The sequence below is a fragment of the Mesoplodon densirostris genome, chromosome 4 (assembly GCF_025265405.1).
Source record: "Mesoplodon densirostris isolate mMesDen1 chromosome 4, mMesDen1 primary haplotype, whole genome shotgun sequence".
Classification (NCBI taxonomy): Eukaryota; Metazoa; Chordata; class Mammalia; order Artiodactyla; family Ziphiidae; genus Mesoplodon; species Mesoplodon densirostris.
Genome location: NC_082664.1, coordinates 154820417 through 154838044, shown reverse-complemented (window position 1 = coordinate 154838044; position 17628 = coordinate 154820417). Strand labels below are relative to the sequence as shown.

At 42.4% G+C, this 17628-nt stretch overlaps 1 protein-coding gene across 13 annotated transcripts in view; it reads right to left on the bottom strand.

Annotated features, from left to right (window-relative positions):
• The window catches only part of ZMYND11 (zinc finger MYND-type containing 11), a 144088-nt gene extending 126708 nt beyond the window's left edge, over nt 1–17380 (bottom strand). For 3 of the 13 annotated variants that reach the window (XM_060097534.1, XM_060097536.1, XM_060097539.1), the window contains exon 1: nt 16927–17166. The gene's annotated coding sequence lies outside the window, so the exon portion shown is untranslated. The other 10 variants (XM_060097525.1, XM_060097533.1, XM_060097538.1 and 7 more) reach the window with 8 other exon arrangements.
• Nucleotides 17381–17628: the final 248 nt, after the last annotated feature.

The window sequence follows — 17628 nt, the reverse complement described above, 5'->3', positions numbered from 1 at the left end:
GGAGGCAAAGGGAACTCCTGGACCAAAAGCTCTACAGCAGACCCAGAGAGAATCCAGTCCCATATTAGGGAGAGCATGAGAGGCATCAAGATGTCATCTCAGGGAGTAAGACTGAAACGGAGCAATTATCTTAGAGTCAATAAACACATAAGTTTATGCTATAAACAACAAATAATACATGTAAGTTTATAGATATTCTTGCAGAAATCTTAAATAAAACTTTGGCAAACAATCAAACAGCACATTAAAATAAATGCATTATTCTAGAAATGCAATGATGGTTCAATATTAGGAAATACACTAACACAATTAAAAATATTGGAAGAGCTAAGAAGAATATGATCACCTCTGTAAGTACCAAAAAATCACCTTACAAGATTTAACACCCATTCATGTTTAAAAAAAAAAAAAAAAAAAAAAAGGCAGCTCAAGAACTTAAGAACTGAGGGATACTTCTTTGATAAACTTCTCTGATAAATAAAAAATGCCATAAAGCCAGCATTTTACTTAATGGAGAATATAAGATAAATTTCTGCTGAAGTAAAGAACAAGTTAAGGTTCTTCACTATATTCATTCTTATTTAGTTATTTACTTTATTTTATTTTATTTTTTTTTTTTTTAATTTTTGGCTGCGTTGGGTCTTTGTTGCTGCATGCGGGCTTTCTCCAGTTGCGGTGAGCGGGGGCTACTCTTCGTTGCTGTGCGCGGGCTTTTAACTGCAGTGGCTTCTCTTGTTGCGGAGCACAGGCTCTAGGCACGCGGGCTTCAGTAGTCGTGGCACACAGGCTCCGTAGTTGTGCCTCGCAGGCTCTAGAGCACAGGCTCAGTAGTTGTGGCGCATGGGCTTAGTTGCTCTGCGGCATGTGGGATCTCCCTGGACCAGGGCTCAAACCCGTGTCCCCTGCATTGGCAGGAGGACTCTTAACCACTGTGCCACCAGGGGAGCCCTTCATTCTTATTTAATATTGCATTTGAGGTATTTACTAATGCAATTACACAACAGAAAGAAATCAGAGTAACAGAAATAGGAATAAAGAGGAATAACTACCTCTACTTGCAGATAAGATGATTATGCATCCAGAAAAATATGAAGAACGAATGCAAAAATACAAATAAGTAAATTTAGTAAAACAGGATAGAAAATTAACATGCAGAAATCAATGCCTTTATATAATGTACAATAAAGAGTTAGAAGAAATAATACAAGAATATATCCTATTTACAATAATAAAAGATAAAAGAAAATGAAATATCTACTCATAAACTTCAGATATATGAAAACTAGTATGGTAAAAATTATAAAGTCCTCCAGAAAAACAAAGATATATAACTGAATGAATGGAAAGATATACCATTTCTTGGATAGAAAGACTCATATCATAAAGATGCCGATTCTTCCTATGTTAATTTGTAAGTTAATGCAATTTCACCTAAAACACTCTAAAACTCCATTTCCTTTGGAGCTAGAAAAGTGTTCTGTAAAACTTCATTCGGAAGAATAAGCAAGAATTTCTAAAAAAGAAAAACAATGAGGAAGAGCTACCAGGGATTAATACATAATCAATTATATACAATTAACATAGTCAGGTACTGGGCACATAAGACAGAAACTACTGGAACAAAATAGAAAGTTCAGATTTAGCCCCAAATGTTTACAGAAATATATGATAAAGGAAACAGCTCAAATCAGTGGTGAAAAGAAGGATTTTTAATAAATAACATTAGGACAACCGGATTTTTCCACCAATACACTAGAATAAATTCCTAATGTTTCAAAAGTCTACACATAAAAATAATGAAACCAGCCAAGTACTAGAAGAAAGCATAGATAAATTCCTTTAAAACCGAGAGTTGAAAAAAAAACATTCCTATGTTTCAAAATCCAGAAGCAAAACAACAGGAGAATGGGATAGGGAGGGGGAGTGGGATAAATTAGGAGTATGGGATTGACACATACAAACTACTATACATAAAATAGATAAGCAACAAGGATTTACTGTATAGCACAGGGGAGTATATTCAGTATCTATAATGGAAAATAACCTGAAAATATATATATATAACTGAATCACTTTGCTATACACCTGAAACTAATACAATATTGTAAATCAACTACAGTTCAATTTAAAAAATAAGGGAAAGGTTGATAAATTCAACTACCATGACCAATAACAACAAAAAACAAAAACAAAAATCTAAAAATCTAAAAACAAGCAAGCAGATGAACACAAGTATGGCCCTTTACATGGCCAAAATACTGCAAAACCAATGTAAAAATATACATGACAAAATGTTTTGAGAATACCATCTTTATAACATTACAAACATCCTGAAAACCATTTAAAGTAGGGAGATGAAGAAAACTGAAGCTTTTATGATGGTTCCAGTCAGAGATAGCCGACTCTGGATAAATACCAGCATGGTAGAACAGGGATTACTGTGCCCCTATAATCAGCTCATAACATTAATTTCCTAATAAGGCTTTTAAAGTGACCCAATCACTGTCTTATAGGAACTTAGATATCTATGAAATAGGGCATATAATGTTTGTATTAAAAATTATTTTAAATTAGCCATTCATTTATTACACAGCAACCATACCAGCCCATGCTAAGTTAACCAGAATGCTTCTTCTCTCAAAAAATGTTTTTCAAGAGGAGTCTCTCATAATTTGGAGACTGTATAATGATAAATGTGAAATCTGAAGAAAATGACAAATAGCAATTCTGTACTTCAGAACTGATGGAATATGAATTAGAGTACATATTAGCACCATGCTGAACATATTCAAGGTCAAAGAGGGACAACATAAAATCAGTCAATTTTATCCAATGCAAACAGTTTATACTAAAAGAAACATGTCTTGCTTAATAAACATTTGAATGAATTTAAAAGGCAGACAACTCGGGCTTCCCTGGTGGCGCAGTGGTTGAGAGTCCGCCTGCCGATGCAGGGGATACGGGTTCGTGCCCCGGTCTGGGAGGATCCCACATGCCGCGGAGAGGCTGGGCCCGTGAGCCATGGCCGCTGGGCCTGTGCGTCCGGAGCCTGTGCTCCGCAATGGGGGAGGCCACAACAGTGAGAGGCCCGCGTACAGCAAAAAAAAAAAAAAAAAAAAAAAAAAAAAAAAGGCAGACAACTCAAATAACGGCTTATACTTTCATGCACATTAATAATCACAACACATTTATACAGGCAAGATCTAGGTGCTTTCTCAGTCTGTACTGACCTCTCTTTTTTCCTAATACATTTACCTTTACAATTACCATCTCTTTAATTAATGAAATGAGACCGAAGTTTGCAACTGAACTTTTCCATTATTTGGATTCTGAATGCACGAGAATCAACTATAACTGTTTAAATCCTCAATTACTTGGCAGTCCATACAAGGATGCTTTACTGTAACAAAGGAGCATATCCCACTTAACTACATCTACCTTACCATAATGAATGAGCAAAAGAATAAAGAACTTAGAAATTACATAACCACTTTCTAGATTAAAGTAAATACACAGGACGGGTGAGAACATGTGGCACTCTTCCTGCACTAATGTCAAACATCCAGAACAGCGGGCATTTAGGCTGGCAATGGCCTCTGGGCAGGACTGGGGTATACACATTCCTGTCTTGTTGTTCATACTGTCTTATTGAACTGTTATAATATACATCACAAAGCTTATAATATCTTTGACAGTGTATAAAGTACTACTTATGCAAGAAAATCTGAAATCTTATAATTATCTTACACACTGTGAAATGTATACAGCAGACACAAGCAATAGCAGACACTGACGTCTGCAAATAAATCCAGCACTTCCTATGGCTAAGTTGCCAAATACTTGTTATTTTAATACAATGTCTGTTTCTAAAGTACTTTGAGTTTTAATTTGGGTAAAACATGTTTCCCATAATCTTGACAAGTAGTGTCAAAAAAGTCTGGTCTAGGGGCTTCCCTGGTGGTGCAGTGTTTGAGAGTCCGCCTGCCGATGCAGGGGACACGGGTTCGTGCCCCGGTCCGGGAAGATCCCACATGCTACGGAGCGGCTGAGCCCGTGAGCCATGGCCGCTGAGCCTGCACGTCCGGACCCTGTGCTCCACAACAGAAGAGGCCACAACGGTGAGAGGCCCGCGTACCGCAAAAAAAAAAAAAAAGTCTGGTCTCATTTCACATTTCTAATAGATAGTAATGACTGCCTAGGACAGACACTGTGTTAAGAATTTTGAGGTCAAGGAGCAAACAATGGGAAGGAGTGGGAGGAGAGTGAGTCTCCAGGAAACTTTAAAAAAGAATATAATTATTAGTTGTGGTTTATGAAGGCATATTGTTTTCTGAAATAATCCCACCTCATAAGCATTAAAAATGGTCATGGCCATAACCACAGGTGGCACAGTACACAGGGACCAGATTACATGGAGTTTCATAAGCCAACCCTTTCATAAAGGATTTGAAACTTTAACCTAAGGGCAATGGAAGCCACTGAAGAATTCTCAGCAGAAGACAGTGATTAGACTCCCAGCAGCTATTTAGCCTGCACCAATCATGGTAATTCCATCTTCCTTACCAGCTGACATCAAGTCCAACAAGTGCTATGTGACTCAATGAGGGAGAAGTGTGCTAAGGCTACTTTTAGGACCAATTCCTAGCCCTAAAAAAAAGGCCTCTTCTCCCTCTAAATATCACTAGGTCTTAATATGATGCCCAAAACTGATGCAGCCTTCTTGCCGCCCTGAGGGGAACTAGCCTGAGAATAAAGCTGATGCTGAGGGCTGGACAAAGGAAAGATGGTCCTTTGAGCTGTTGCTTGTGTCACCCGGAGTTTATCCTCTCTCTGGACTTCCAGTTAGATGAGAGAATAAGTTTGCATTAGCCAGTTTGAGTCAAGTTCTTCTGTAAGTTCCGGCTAAAAGCACCTTAGCTGATATAATAATTATTCCCATGTTGGTGGTAAGTGAAACCATGAGTCGGGATGAGACTCTGGAGGGAGGCAGGTAGTGAAGAAAGAATGAAGTCCTAGGGCAGAGTGGGGGGCACCTCATGTTTCATTCTAGGCAGCAGAAGAGGAGCTGGTAAACAGACAAGCAGCAGCCAAAGGTTCTAAAGAAAAGCAAAAGAGTGTGGCGTTAACAAAAAACAAAAACAAAAAGGAGTGTTTCAAGAAGGGAATGGTCAACTGTGCCTCTCGGCTGCTGAAAGTCAAGTAGAGTGGAGGGCTGAAAGGCTCAGGTGGACTCAGCAACTTGGCAGTCCCAGCACCTCCCTGGAACAGCTTCAGTCGTCTGATAGTGTAGAAGCTGGACTGGGAAGAAGTACAGAAACAAAAAGAAAGATGATTCTTTGGACGAGTGTTCAGAAAGGAGAAAGATTATAGAGGGGAGAAAAGAAAACCAGAGCAGTGGATGTGGAGTTCTGAAAAGATTTTTGTTGTTTTTGTTTTGTTTGTTTTGTAATGGTGAGGTGATGTCAGAGTATATCTAAATGAAAATCGAAGAGAGCAAGTGTAGAAGGGAATGCAAATGAGATAGGTAAGAGGTTTCAGAAGGGATGATCTACAGAGACACAGGTGAAGAGAATGAGAGAAGGAGATGTGAGGGCAGGCATGTCTGCAGATCTGGAGTAAAGCAAGTTACTTACTTCCCACAGGAAGCCTTCCTTCTCCTCTGGAAAAAGAGGCTAAACTCCTCTACAAGAGAAATGGGGGTAGAGAGGTGTGAGGAAAGTGAAGAAAGTTTAGTAAGTCATTATTGAAAGTGGACGGTGAACTGACCAGAGAAAGTCTGAGAGCCCAGATGACCAGCTGGTTTCCAACAATCTACATACAGTGTCATGAGCTCCGTAGTTTCCCTCTACCAGCATGCAGATTGTTAGGGTAAATTCATCCAGAATTCGGGTTTTGTCTATACATTGTAGGCACTGAAAAGATAAAGGGGCATTCTTTTGTCTACCTACATGCACTTATGTGACCTACTATGTGTACAGCACTATACTAGGTATTATAAAGAAATTTTAAGTTAGTGTTCTCAGGTCAAGGAACCGGGAAAATAATTATAGGAAGGTAAGATAATTATAAGATGATTATAAAAGGCAATAGAATAAGAACTAGTTGAGGCAAACTTTAAATGCTGTAAGGGGACAGATCACTGTGGGATAGCAATAAGATGGAGAAGATGAAACTTGACAGAGATCTCAAATGCCAACAAATTTTAAATTAAATTTCAAGCTAACTTCAGCACTGGGGGCAGAACGCAGAGGGGAAAGGAGTATACCTGAGCAAAAGTTATAAAGTATTATTAACATAAAAGTACTACTTGTGCATTAAAGAAAACACTTATTGAAAGAATAAACATAACTGGCTGAAGTAAAAGTTTTACTTAGGGGAACAGGAGATAAGACTAGAAAATTAGACTAAGAACAGACTCCAAAATATCCTGATGACAGGATTATAAGCTCTAGGAGAAGGAAAATGAATGAGGAGAGGTTTACAATTGTCCCTGAATACAGCCTATTAGCAGATTTCAGACCACAGTGCAGGGAAATAAAACAGGAACAGAGCCTGTGGTCTCCCTGAATCGAGGAGACAGAGCAGAGACTGCAGCGACCAGTTTTCAGCTCAGCATTTCATTTGGTAGAATTCAAATTTTTGAGTCAATTACTTTCTCTATGAATCGGATGTCAGGTCCTCTTCCCTCCTTATTATTATAATATTTAGAATCATTCTATGAAATAGTATGTCTACTTAGGAACAAACAGTATGTAAAATAATTTGTAATAGTATACCCATCTAACATTTTCCACTCTATTCTGCAAGGTCCAATTTTATAGGAATAGTCTATTTAAAAATGCAGTTCTGACAAGAGCAACCAATATAATTCTTGAACATATCTGGTAATCTAAAACTGAGAAATTTATGTTTAAGACAATCTGACTTAACACACTTTAAAATAGACAAAAGCGAGAGGACTGATGCCAATGGGACACGGCCTACAGAGGAGGCTATGGCATCCGGCTGGAAGAGCGAACAACCTGCTCAGAACTTGAAGACCCACAGTCAGCACCAGGCCAAATGAGGCTTCTCCAGGCCACTCCTCCTCCTCTAAAGCCCTGATGGATTCTGCACTAGAGAGGAAGGAAGAGAAACCCGTGCAAATTCTCAGGCTCTCCACAGGTCCTCAGGAAGCCCACTGGGAAGCCTCAGCATGCTGAGGGAGAAGTGCAAGAACAGGAGAGAACACAGATACTGGCCATCAGTGACTGGAGTGACAGTGAATCTCATAGCTCACAGGCTTCTTCCCTCAGAATCTTCTGGTACTCAGCTTAGACAATGAATCTGCTCCTGCTCTGGCCCTATCTCTGGGGAACAACCTGTAAGTGGAAATGACACCCCCAATCTGTAGGAACATCAAGGGTCACCTGAAATCCAGAAAAAAGCCAAGGATACCCAGGTTGCTAAGCAGCAGTGCCAGGAAAACCTCCTCAGATGGTCCCACTATCGCCTGCAGGCACAACTTCACCATGGCTGGCATAATCGCCCAGGGAAAGACATCCAAGTGCTTCTGATGCCTGTCAGGGTCACAAGCTTACTCCACAACCTGCAGGAACATTTGGCCGCTGCTCAAACTACAGGAAATCTCAGAGACACTGAACTGGGTGGCAGCCTACCCCCGGACATCATTTGCCTCAGACACAATGCAGGACCATTAGGAAACACCAACCAACCCCACCTTTGCTATCCACCTTCCCTGACCATCAGCAGAGTGACAATACCAGAGTATTTCTGAGGAACCTGAAAAGACTTGAGGTTTTCTTCTGGGATATATTTATTTTTTAGGCTATTTTGATTATCCTGTGTAGGAAACTTCAAGAATAAGATTCCTGAAAAATAATTTCTGAGACAGAGAGCTGAAGGTTGTAGAGTACATCATTTTCTATAAACCATTACAAAAAGAACTTTCTAGAAGTCATCATATATACTTGGCCTACTTAAAAAAATAAAAATTTGTAACTTTAAAAGTTAAAAAAAATCCTAACTGGAACTTTAAAATAGAGCCCAGACCCATCCCCAGAGATTCTGACTTAATGTTTTTGTTAAGAAAAAAAGTAATTCAGATGCTCAGTCATGACTGAGAACCAGTGTACCATCAAGAGCTTCCCATGTGTCATCCAAAATCCCGAAGAATTTATTTAAAAGAACAAATAAGATGCAAGTACTACTTCAAGTAAGGCTTACAACAGTATGTTTTTCGTTAGCATTTGTTTAAAATACGCAAATGAATCAAGAGAAAGTCTAACTTTAAACTGGATTGGTGGTTGTTCAGCTTTTAATTCACTAGGAAATAACTGAGACTAAAGCTAGGTTTATTTTAATAATCATAAGAAAATAAAATTTAACTTTCAAATTACTCAAATGGAAGTTTCTTAACTAAAACAATCTAACACGAATACTGATCACAATCGAGAGGCTTCTTCAGAACTGTATGTGTAGAAAATATATGTGCAGAATAAGAAAATATGTTATTTCAAAATAAAAGATATCAAGTATTTTGACATTACACTAAGTGTGGCATTTTTAAACATAAAAGAAATGTTAAATTATAAGTACAGTAGAAAAATAAACCACTTTAAACTTTATATCCTCTACAATTTAAAAAGATAACATCTCTAATAGTAAATAAAATGCCCCGAAAACCTTGTAAATATGGTATCAATGGCAAGCCCAAATAAATCAATCTCACTTGTTCCTACCACAAGTACTGGCCAGCTTAAGTATATATATTCAATACTAATTTGAGAAGGGCTCCATGTCAAAACTCAATTGAAAAGTAAGAACTTGATCTCCCTAACAGCATTTCTCAGATACAGTTTTGAGACAGAAAAGCAATCAACAAGCAGATAAATCAAGAATCTACAAAAAAAATAAAGCATTCATAATAGCTTTCAAGCTGAGATACTTTAGCCTTTATTAAAAGACTATTTCTTTTTAAAAAATCTTTCTATAACTATTAAATATGAGACAACCTTATGTAATATCCCCGCTGATGAGCATCAACACAATCTGAACCTGGCCATGCTACAACTCAGTTGATCTATGTCTCTCTTCACCATATGCTTCACACTATTTTATTTTAGACAATAAACACCTACTGACTCCTGAAGCCTCAGCACTTACAGTAACTTTCAAGAAATTAGCTATTTCAATCCAAAGAGAACTTATCCAACAGAGGGAATACTAAAAGATTCCTCAAGACAATGACTGCCCCTTCTAATGCAGCACAAAAACTTTAGTGGTAAAGTTAATTTCAAATATTTTGAAACATTTCTCTCCTATACATAAGTATTAAAATAATGATTTTAAGTTCCCCCACACACACCCTGTGGCAAGTTATTTTCATAATGTGAGTTGCCAATAGTTACAGCAAGAAAATGAGCCTATTATTTATGCTTGTTCTTAGGTTACAAGCTGTCGTTACCAGTGAAACTGGAATTAACCAGAACTTTACGTATGGGACGTTCTGATTACCAGGAGGTTTCTAATATTCCTTTCTTTCCATCTCCTACTTTTGAAACAAGAGTGAGCATAGTTTCATGTTCTTTTACTATTCCATACTTTTGCAGACATAAACGTATACTTGTAAGATGACAGTGTATGAGTACAAAGATCCAAGAAGTTGGTGAGTTTTAGGGAGACAGAGCAGCCAAATGCAGTATAGGGGTACTTCCCTGGTGGCGCAGTGCTTAAGGATCCGCCTGCCAATGCAGAGGACACGGGTTCAAACCCTGGTCCCGGAAGATCCCACATGCCGTGGAGCAACTAAGCCCATGTGCCACAACTACTGAGCCTGCGAGCCACAACTAATGAGCCCGTGTGCCACAACTACTGAAGTCCTCACACATAGAGCCCATGCTCTGCAACAAAGAGAAGCCACCACAATGAGAAGCCCGCACACTACAACAAAGAGTAGCCCCCACTCGCCGCAATGAGAGAAAGCCCGGCACAGCAACGAAGACCCAAGGAAGGAAGGAAGGGAGGGAGGGAGGAAGTAAATAAATAAATAAATTTTTTTAATGGAGTATAGGTTTGCTAGTCATAGACGTGAATTCAAATACCCCTTTGATCATGTGTTCTGTGTGACTCCAGGCACTAGTAACTTAACTCTTCCAAGTCTCTTCTCTATTATAAGTTATATAATACTTATAACTGTGCTGTATGATATTGTAATTTATCATATAATCATACTATAATAAATACTTCCCTCATTATGCTGTGAGAACTAAATGGAGTATGTAAAATACCTAGCATAGTAGGTGCTCAATGACACCTTCCTTTAAAAACAATGGTGCTGCCACAAGCAATACCTTTACAATGAAAAACAGCTTTCTAAAAACTGCTTACAAAGACTTCTAAAGGGACATAATGTGTGTACATAAGCGAAGTACTATGTATTTATGAAAGATTATCTTGCAATACACCACAGTATCTTCCTCATTTTAAAAATATAGCATTTTAAATCCCAATTGTGAAAGTTGGTATTAAGTAACAAGCTCTCAAAACAAATCCATTTCTAACTATTTGTATATATCTTTCTTTTGTTTACATGATAAATGTTTGGATAGGAAAGAAGAGTGTTCCTTCTTTAAATTCTATTTTAAGTTTATTTAGCACACAAGCAGGTCAAATTAGGAAAAACTATTAAAGATTTTAAGTGGGGCTATCTTTCATTTAAATGCTTAGATAGTATCAGGAGAACAACAAAAAAAAATTACTAATCATAACAAAGTTGTTTTTAAAAATCCTCAAGTGGAGGCTTCCTTGGTGGTGCAGTGGTTGAGAATCCGCCTGCCAATGCAGGGGACATGGGTTCAAGCCTAGGTCCGGGAAGATCCCACATGCCGCAGAACAACTAAGCCCGTGCGCCACAACTACTGAGCCCACGTGCTGCAACTACTGAAGCCTGTGCGCTCTAGTGCCCGTGCTCTGTGAGGAGAAGCCACCACAATGAGAAGCCTACGCACCGCAACAAAGAGTAGACCCTGCTCGCTACAGCTAGAGAAAGCCCGTGTGCAGCAACAACGACTCAACTCAGCCAAAAATTAAATAAATAAAAAAATTTTAAATCCTCAAGTAGTTAATAAAGTCACGAAGTTACAAATTAGAATGAATTTGAGGGGGCTTCCCTGGTGGCGCAGTGGTTGAGAGTCCGCCTGCCGATGCAGGGGACACGGGTTCGTGCCCCGGTCCGGGAAGATCCCACGTGCCGCGGAGCGGCTGGGCCCGTGAGCCATGGCCACTGAGCCTGCGCGTCCAGAGCCTGTGCTCTGCAACGGGAGAGGCCACAACAGTGAGAGGCCCACGTACCGCAAAAAAAAAAAAAAAAAAAAAAAAAAAAAAACAAGTAATCTCAGCTCAAATACAATGTACCTTAACTCACAAACATTGCTCCACAGCACCTGTACTTAATTTCTTGTTACACTTTATTGCACTTGCTTCAGTAACTGTGTTATCTAGCAAGTGTCTAGCACACAGCAGTTTCAATAAATAACAACGAATGAACTCAAGATATTAAAACAGGGCTTCCCTGGTGGCGCAGTGGTTGAGAGTCCGCCTGCCGATGCAGGGGACGCGAGTTCGTGCCCCGGTCTGGGAGGATCCCACATACCGCGGAGCGGCTGGGCCCGTGAGCCATGGCCGCTGGGCCTGCGCGTCCGGAGCCTGTGCTCCGCAACGGGAAGAGGCCACAACAGTGAGAGGCCCGCGTACCACAAAAAAAAAAAAAAAAAAGATATTAAAACATAGTCTACCTATTACAAGAAAATACAATATATTTTAATGTGCTCTTATGAAACATTATGGACTAACTATAAAAGCATTTCTTTAAAACAAAACTAGTTTACTATACTTACTCAGTTTACAAAATTAAAACACTATGTGTAAGTTTTCAGCAACACACATTTTTCCAACTACTATATAAGGGTACAAGGTAATCTACTCAATATATTCCTCTCATCTCTGAAGAATAGATGAGTCCATATGATCCCTTAAAAATACTGATATGACAGTATTCCATTACCTTTGTCATTTCTATTAATCTCTTTGTCTATTTCTTTAATTTCACATGAAGTTAGGCAAATGATTAGCCATTATGTATTGATGAATAGAAAACAAACCCCCCAAATACAATGAAAGATGTCTAAATATTTACTAGTTGAGCATAAATTAGATTTGTAAAATTGAGTTGAATACCTAAGCCTAACAATTTGCTAAATTTCCCTACTAAATACATAATGGTCTCTACAAATATTTTCTTAACTTCCAAATAAATATTTTTTAAATTTTGCATACTATTTATTTGCATTTGTAAGTAATTTGATATCAAATATTGTACAGCATTTTCACAATACAAGCTACAAGCATACCTCATTTTATTGCACTTCACCTTACAGGCCCTCACAAATACTGTTTTCACAAACTGAAAGTCTGTGGCAACCCTGCATTGAGCAAGTCTACTGGTGCCATTTTTCCAACAGCACTTGCTCACTTTGTGTTTCTGTGTCACATTTTGGTAATTCTTGCAACATTTGAAGTTTCTTCATTATTACTGTATTTGTTATGGTGATCTGTAATCAGTGATCTTTGATGTGACTACTAAAGCTCACTAAAGGCTCAGATGTTGGTTAGCATTTTTTAGCAATAAAGTATTTTTTAATTAAGGTATGTACACTGGTTTTTGGACATAATGCTACTGCACACTTAACAGACTACAGTATAGTGTATATATGAATTTTATATGCATTGGGAAACCAAAAAACTCACATGACTTGCTTTATTGTGATATCTCCTTTACTGCGGTGGTCTGGAGCAGAACCCATGGTATCTCTGAGGTATGCCTGTAAATAGCTTTCCAAGAATTTTCTAAGTGGAAAATCAGTAATAGGCACACACACACAAAGATCTTTCCTTAAGGCAGCACATATATTTAAGATACTACATGTGAGATATTACATCATACTGGCTGGGTATTTAGATTTCAATTTTTATCTCCCTTCCATTATGTTCATTTCTATAATTTCACCTCTTATCACAGAGATTCTCAAGCCTGTATGTTATATGGATCATATTCTCTCAAAAAACTACTCCTGATAGTTCATTCACTTCTTATTATACAGAGTATGTATGTGTGTTGAGGGGTGTGGGTGTGCTACAAGGAGGTGGGACCTTACACAATTAAAAGGAAGACTGCTATGCTTTTAAGATGATCATGTGTATGATTTTTAGAAGTGGGATAGTGTATGTAAAGAACTTTGCACATGGGCCTCCCTGGTGGCGCAGTGGTTAAGAGTCCGCCTGCCGATGCAGGGGATACGGGTTCGTGCCCCGGTCTGGGAGGATCCCATATGCCGCGGAGCGGCTGGGCCCGTGAGCCATGGCCGCTGGGCCTGCGCATCCGGAGCCTGTGCTCCGCAACGGGAGAGGCCACAACAGTGAGAGGCCCACATACCGCAAAAAGAAAAAAAAAAAAAAAAAAGAACTTTGCACAATGCTGACACCTGGTAAACATACAATATATGATGCCTATTTTCATCATGGTACTCATTTATGTTATAAACTTGTGGATACAAAAACATTTCAAAAATCAAGACGAAAGTTAGACCACTGATGATATGGAGAACCTTCAGATCACTATTGATCTTCACAGAATCACTGTATGGAAGCAGATTTAAATTGTTTTGAAATTTTGACAATGCCACTGAAACAAAGTAACTGAAAGTCTTCATGTAAGAGATATGGATAGCAATTAAACTCCTTGTTTTTCAGATGGGGAAACTGAGCCCAGGCATGGCAAGTTTAAATAATTTGCCCAAGATCACTCTGCTAGTAATGAGAGGTGAGATTCAGACCCAAGTCACCTGGCCTCAAACTCATGTTGCTATACTACCTCCAATCAAATTACAAAAATCTAATCAACCTGTAAAAAAATTCAACGTTAAGTCCAAGTTAAGGTTTTCAAACAGTGAAACTTTTTTTTTTTTTTTTTTAAGTCAGACTCTTAACATTTTCTCCTTTTTTCCAGATACAGCCTCTTGGCTTAAATTTTTTCTATGGAGAATTCAATTGAAGGATGGTAGGGGTAGGTAAACAAAATCTGATACCAGAGGTTTAGGGCTTTAAGCAACAGTAGGACAGTATTTGATACTGTCAAATACTGTAAGTATTTGATAATACTGTAAGTATTTATTACAAATGTTAAAATTCTTAATTAGCTTCAATCAGTGTCTCAATTTAGGTATGCCAAAGGGTATGAATGTCTCTGTTATACACTACCTGAACAACCCTTAAAGGAAAAGTGGATATTGTTACAAAAAGGTGAGAGTTCAAATAAACACAGGTCAATTCACGGAAATATGCAAGATGACATACACTCAAAGTATCAATGTAATGATATCCTAAGAATATTGCATATGAACTAAGGAGATAATTTTAACATTTTAATTGATCTTTCTTTGTAAAGCTGGGAGCACTTACATATATGTTTATTTAACCACCTTGCAACAGGTAACTGAAAAAATAAACTGCCCAATTACAAAATGTAAAAGGGAGATTCCGTTTTTATATGAACAACATCTAAGGGGAAAAAGTACCACAATAGAGATCCTCTGTTAATCATGCATGGAGTTAAGCAAGAAAAATATTTTATTGATTATGTCATAATCACAGCCCATATTTTCTGACCTCTGATTCTCTAACTTGGCCATCTTATAAAAAAGAGTCCACCAAAATAATGACTAATCAACGCTAAAGACAAAGAAAATAACATGCCTGTACAAAATTCATATTTTATCTCCTGCTTGTACAAGTTAGAATTCAGAAATGTCACAAAGGTGACCCTGCTTACCAGAAAGCCCTCAAACTTTTAAAGTACAACCAAGACTATCTCTCTGCTAACTTCAAACCATTAATTAGAATCAATGACCCAAAAGCCTGAAAAGGTTATGCATCCCATAATTACTAAGCTACAACTACATTTCCCAGTTTAAAAGAAAAACGTTTTACTTTCTGCCTTTAAACAGACTAATTTTTAAGCAGTCTCTTGTTTCCACAGGACACCGCTTACTGTAGGATGCAGAACACCTGGGTGAGGCAGACCAGAGGACCCAGGACCTAAACCTCAGTAATCCCTGTGGGCCTCTAAAAATCTGACCCAAGCGGGCCCCTCCAACCTTCAGGCACCCATCCCTCAACAGGGTACCTGCTTTGAGTTCACAGGACCCCGGGTACTATGTACACACCCCACAAGCGCACACGAAGCACCATGAACACACAGTATGTAACACCGGGTATGACATGCCCACACCGGGAACCATGTGGACCCGTATATAACACCAGGCACCATAGACAACTAGGTACCATGCACACACCATATGTGACACCAGGAACCATGCCCACACCAGGTATGATATCCCCACCACATATAACAACAAATACCAGGTGCACACCGAGCACCAGTAACACAACGGGTATCATGCATGCTCCCACAGTATACAACACCAGGCACACATTCGGGACCACGGACACACCAGGCAGCATGGACACACTAGGAATCATGCCCCACCACATACCAGGTGCACACTGGGCAACACCGACACACAGCATATAACACCAGGCGTCACGGATACACCGGGCACCATGACCACACGGTATGTAACACCGACCACCACGGACACACTGGGTATCACACCCCCACCGTACATAACACCGGGCACCACGGACACACCGTGAGCGCCTCCAGCGCTGGGCCAGAAAGGCGTAAGGGTACAGTCCACGCGGAAGTTGGGGGTCCCAGGCCGGGTGCTGCGCCCCAGCTTAGCTCCCCTCCGAACGCCCGGTGGGATAGGTGGCGGACACTTAGGCGGTCCTGGGGGCCCGGGAGGATCTGCGGAGGAGGCGGAGGCCTCGCTGCCGCCCGTTCCCAGCCCCGGGGACCAGGCCTCGCCTGGGCCCTTGGGGACCATCCTGCCCAGCCGCGGCCTTCGATCCCAACAACTAGCCGTCAAGCAGACGCCCGCCCCCCACCCGCCCCCAAACTCACAGGGCCGCGTACCGGCGGACCCCGAGCCGAACCGCTGGCCCCGAGGTCTGGGCGCGCGGGGAGTACCGGCCCGGCGGGCGGCGCTCACGCGACTCCCCGGCTTCGCGGCCCGTGCAGGCCCCGCGCCGTCCTGCTCCTGCGGGGCCTCCTCCTCCTGCAGGGCCGCCCTTCCCCGGCCGGCCGAAGGCGGGGGGCGCAGCCGAACCCCCGCAGACCAGCAGGCCCCTGCCCGACGCAAACAAAGCTCCGCCGTCCACTCGGCGCTGTTTGCGGGGGGCGAGCAACGGTCACGCCCGCGGCCCGAGAAGCTGCAGCCGGACCCGAGCTCCACAAACACCCCGCCTCGGACACCCCGCCCGCGCCCCCGCCCCCGCCCCGCCACCGAGGCCGAACGTCTCCCACCATTATGCTCCGGACGGTCCTCGCCGCCGCCGCCGCCGCCGCCGCCGCGCCCGGCCCTCCCCCTCCGCGCCCGGCCCGCCGCCCGCGCCGCCTCCTTCCCGCCGCCGCCGCCTCCACCGGGCCAGGGCCGGCGGGGAGCGGGGGGGCTGCGGTCTCCCGGCCTCCCAGCCACCGCGGGCCCTGCCTCCCTGCCGCCCGCGCCGGCTCCCCGGCCTCCCCGCCTCCGGTTACGCGGACCCGGCCTCCCTGCCGCCCGCCCCGGCTCCCCGACCTCCCCACCTCCGGCTCCAGGGGCCCGGCCTCCTCCCTGGCTCCCCGGCTCCGCGGACCCGGCCTCCCCGCTCCGGCTCCGCGCCTCAGGGGCGCCATGTTTACAAGCCTCCACCACGGAAACTCGCGAGCACCCGGCGAGGGAAGCGCTGAGGCCCCGCCGCCGCACTTACGGTATCTCCTCGCCGAGCGGCGGGCCGTGGTCGGGCGCGGAGTTGAGGCGCCGCCGCCGCCGGGAAAGTTTGCGTCCTGCGAGGCCGCGGCGCCGCTCACATGGCGGGCCGAGCTGGGCGGCCGCTCGCCGGCCCGGCCTCCTCACCGCCGCCCGCCCGCCGCCCCCGGGCTTTATTGTGTGGCCCGCCGGCCGGCCGCGCTGCGGGCTCGGGCTCGGCGCGGGCTCCCTCCCGGCCCGGCCCGCCGTGCACGCCCACACCCACCTTCCCGCCGTCCTGTGCTCCGCGCCTCTCCCCAAATTTGAGCATATTCTTACATATCCACACATGCACTTCATATCAACACACACGTGAAAGCTACGTACGTGCGGGCACGCGGGAGCCGGGAGCGGAGCGCACAAAGATCCGGCGCCCGCAGCATCGTCAGCTCGGACCCGCGGCTGCGGGCACTGCCCGGCCGACGCCTGCTTTCGTGTGCCTCGTACCTGCCTAGAGTCACCGTCGGAATGGCAAAGTCTTGGAGGAGCATTAATTTTTTAATTGGCAAGATCGGTAAAATGGTGTTAATACCTTTTAAATTCTGTCAAAGAAACAAATTGCGGGAATATGCTGAATTCCTCATTCCATACGTGCACAAACAGGACTTCAGAAAGAACGGGACCACCCATTACCGTTTTGGCAAAAACACTACCAATTTGTGTA